Genomic DNA, 4,507 nt, shown 5'->3' with positions numbered 1-4,507 from the left:
CGGAGGCAGTTTTACCAGGACAGTTCTACAGAGACAGGTTGAAGAGAGAACAAGCTAGACACAGGTGAAGACAGAACAAGCGGGAGAATAAGAAGGAGCCAGAAGATTAGACACATTGCAAAAGCCAGCACGAGGCCACGTTGAGAAGCTGAGAGAAGGCAGTTTGAATCAGCTTGGAGAGGAGTTTGAGCCAGGACAGCTGAGTTGACCCAGCCAGTCAGAGAGCAGAAAGAACAAGAAAGGGCGAGCTGATTCAGCAGTCAGTCTCACAGGCCGAAAACACTCTATAGATTAGATTGTACAGAAGCTAGAAGCTTCCAGGACTAGCTCACGGCTAGCAGACCGAGGCAGTAAACCCTCCAGACAATTGCAGCAGGAGAATCAAAGTTACCTTTACACTCAAAGTGATGCCGGGTGTTGCGCAAGTTACTTTGCTTTGCCAACTTGATACAGACTAGCATCATCTGGGAAGAAAGAACCTCAATGAGAAAATGTCTGATTAGACTGGCTAGCGGTGGTGTCTGTGGGACATTTTCTCAGTGACTGTATTCCTCGGGGTTCTCTCGAGTAACAGAACTTATAGAATTGTAGAAGGAATCTCTCTTTCTCTCTCTCCCCGTTTCCATACACATACACATTTTCACGCACATATAGAGATCGATATGAGAAGGCCCAGTCTCCTGGGAGTAGTGCCACCCTAGCTAGGGGTCTTGGATTGCATCAAAAAGCTTGCCGAACAAACCTGGAGGAACCAGCTAGTAAGCGGACCTCCTTCATGTTCTGTGTGCTTCAGTTCCTGCTTCCAGGTTCCCGCCCTGAGCTCCTATCCTGACTTCCCTTTGTGACGAACTGTTGACCTGGGATGTGTGAACCAAATAAAACTCTTTTCTTAAGTTGATTTCTTTCGTGGTGTTTTGTCACAGATATAGAAAGCAAGTTGAGACACGTGTCTTCCTCTCTACCTTGTTGTCTGAGACAGAGTCTCTCACAGAACCTGGAGCTCCCTGGATGACTAGTTAGGCTGGCCAGTGAGTTTGGGGGATCCTCTTCTCTGGTTCCCCAGTGCTGCCGTTCAGGGTGCATACCCCCACAGCAGCCTTTTAGTGTAGGGTCTGGGTTAGAGCCCAGTTCCTTATGCTTTGGTGGCAATACTTACCCACTGGCTCATCTCCCTAGCCTTCTTGTGCTTCCATTTCTTCAACTGGGACACGTGTTTCTTCCTTGTGATTGAAGTACAGAGACAACAATTCACTCAGCACCTGAAATAATAAAACCCAAAATAACATTAGCTTCTAGCCTTTCAGTGGGGATCAAAACCTGTAGCTATTAGAAAAAATACAATGGTAGATTCTACTGGTATTTTTGTATCTTTACCTCCTCCCTCTCTTCCTCCCCTCCATCCCCTCCCTCATCCCTTCCTTCCCTCTCTCCCCTCCCTTACATCCCTCTTCCCTCTTCCCTTCAGTTCCCATGCCCTACTCTTCTTCATCCCTTCTTTCCTGTCCTGTCCCCACCCCCACCTAATAAACACTTACTAGTGCCTCACTACATGTCAGACATTATTCTAACCATGCACAGTCACCGTAGTAATATATATTTATTTTTTTTCTAGAGATAAACAAGACTAGTGTACCTATGTGAATTCATAATCGCTTTTCATTTCCCATGATTTAAATCCATCAAATGGGAAAGACTGGCTATTATGTCAGAAATATAAGAGACTATAGGCTGTCTGTTCTAAGCGTTGTACATCTTCATGGATGAGAAAGCTGGGCTCCAAGGTAAGCAACTTCGAAATGTTCCACAGCCACTGAGCTAAGGATCAGGCTGTGAGCCTGTGGTTTTCTAGCATATCACAATTTCTTTCCATAAACCCTAACCAGCAGCTGCACAGATGTACCCGTGAACAAGTCAGCCGCACACCAGCTCAGCATCTCATAGGCTGCGTCGCATGTCAGTGTTTATGTTTGGCTTCCATCAGCTTCCCTTCTCACCAATACGCATGCGTTGTCATGCTGGCAGGGGCGGGACATGAGGATGCATGATGCCTATGGCCAATGAAATCCTACCTCTAACCTCTCTGGTGTCCCCAACACCCTCAGAGATGCTGCCTTATGTGGCAATGGAGACTTTGCTCAAGTGGCCTCTGCTGTTTTCTGAGATGCTGGCCATCTGAGACCAATGACAATAGCCAGAAACTGTTAAGAAACTGTTATGTACTAGAAAACCACAGGTTCACACACCGATCTTCTGATAACTTGGCCTTTGATCTCTCCTGCTTCCTCTCTGGTTGTGATCTGCTGAACTATGGAAAATTCAAGGCCATTTTTTCCCCTGTAATTAGTGTACACCTTCTGTGATAGACATTCTCCAGAATTCCCCAACAGGGGACAGGAAACACGCCCTTTCCACAACTCTGAGCTTTGTTTTGGAATCATAATGACCATGTTCTTACAGCCTATGCGTTGGAGCAGTCAAGGGAAGCCTGGGCCCTGACCCCGCTCTGATGCATATAAGCTGAGCACCTTCCAATAGCTCATTCACTGCTCTAGGCTTTGACCCTGGTTATCATATCTGGATACTTCTACCAGCATTCCCAGCTCAGAGTAAGTCAGACAGTTCGACATGTTTGCACTGAACTCATTATCAGAAGTCAGTTTGCCATGCCCACGTGTCAATCTGTGCTCTGACAGGGATGTGAGTAGGACTGCCCAGTCATTTTTACGTGAAAGGATACATGAGGAGTTCTTGATGCAGATCACAACTTCGCTGGTTACTTTTCTTATTACAATAACCAAATTCCCTACAAGAAACAACTGAAAGGAGGAGGGATTTAGCCTGGTTCATGGTTCATTTCAGGGAAGACATGATTGGGAGAAGGTTGTGGCTGTGTCAGCAGAACCAGATGGTTACATGTTCCCATCTTAGTGGTACAGATCAGAGAGGGGACAGGAAGCAGGGACTGGCCATAAAATACCAAGGTCTACCCCACAGTGACCCTCTTCCTCCAGCAAGGCTCCACCTCCCAAAGGGCCTCATTAATGTCCAGATTATGACCAGCCACAGATTAAAAACTCAATGTGAACTTTATAGTCATGGAGAACTTCCCTGTTTACTGCACCAGTGGGTGGCACAGCTTGCTAACAGTGCCTGGCCCACAGAAAGGACTTCACAAATGACACCTGAGGAAGACACAATGCTTTCTTGACCAACTTCCAGGTTGGAGAACACTAGGACTTAGGAGCTAGTGTGACAGGTCCCTTGGGTAGAGGTAGAAGAGGCCAGGAAGACTCAAAAGGCGACGGTTGAGGAAGCAGAGTACACAGTGTAAACTTAAGAAGAAAGGGACAGGCATTTACGAAAGACAGTGACGCACCTTGACCTCTGGAGGAGACCTGGTAAGGATCCCCTGGGTGAGGAGCCAATTCTCCACACCTTACTTCGGAATTGCTGTAAGTAGGTGCCCTCTAGGTGAAGGAGGAGGACAAGAGACAGCTGAGCACAAGCCATTTCAATTCCTATTTTTAATATGAAGCTGGCCTCCTCAAGGCTATTGTCTCAGGGTGAATGGCCTCCATGGAAAGGGAATCTGTTTTCCTCGGTGTTGGTCTGCCTCAGCCACTGTATCCCTTCAATGACTACAGCTTTAATTCCTACCTGCCTCCCGGAAGTCAGGAGGACTGGACTGGGCTAGAGAAGGCCTCATTTTATCAGGTGATTTATCATATCCAAGACACATACTGAGAAGAGCTTTTAACTTGGAAACACTTAAACTATGTTTTTTTCCCCAGAGTTTTTTATTCTCTCCTCTCCTCCCTTGGCTTGAGACTGCAATAAAAGGCATGGTTACCTGCAGTAAATACCAGACTGGCTTTGTGCTCAATGAGGGAGCCAGGAGAAGATGTGGTGGGAGCCAAAATTGTGAAAGAGCATCTGAGAGAAGAGATGGCCACTGTCTTGCCTCCCCTCTGTGGTATGGTTTCTCTCATCCTCAACCTGGCATGCTTCCTTCGGGTGCCCCAACCCTAGCTCTTCTCTCTCTGCTCATTCCTTATTAGAGGTGGAAAAGCTGCCCACCTAGGATGCTGGGTATCACATTATGAATTCCAATCAAGAGTGTCTTCCTAAGGCTGGGCATTTATTTCATTCTCTAGAGACCCTGACGATGATACAATCCCTGTGCCCTATGTTGTGTGGGTTCTACCTAAGATCAGGCTGGCTTCTCTACACCCCAGAGTTTTCAAAATGATCTGGGGGTGGTGTGGGAGTTTAAGGATTTTCCAGGGACGCAGTGTTATTTGATAGTTAATTACTGGGTACTCCATCTCCCTACTCTATGTCTCACAACATTAAAAGGGACCTGTCATTGTCTCCATTTTATTGATGATTTTGATAAACACATTTATAAATACACTATATAGTATATATTTTATACTAAAAGGGTAAAGTTTAACATGAAGCCCCACAGCGTATGTTCTGAATGTTTATTCTAGCTGTAGAAAACTTC

The sequence above is a fragment of the Rattus norvegicus genome, chromosome 4, assembly GCF_021556685.1.
Source record: "Rattus norvegicus strain SHRSP/BbbUtx chromosome 4, alternate assembly SHRSP_T2T, whole genome shotgun sequence".
Classification (NCBI taxonomy): domain Eukaryota; kingdom Metazoa; phylum Chordata; class Mammalia; order Rodentia; family Muridae; genus Rattus; species Rattus norvegicus.
The sequence above is the reverse complement of the archived record's forward strand: the minus strand, read 5'-3'. Positions refer to the sequence as shown.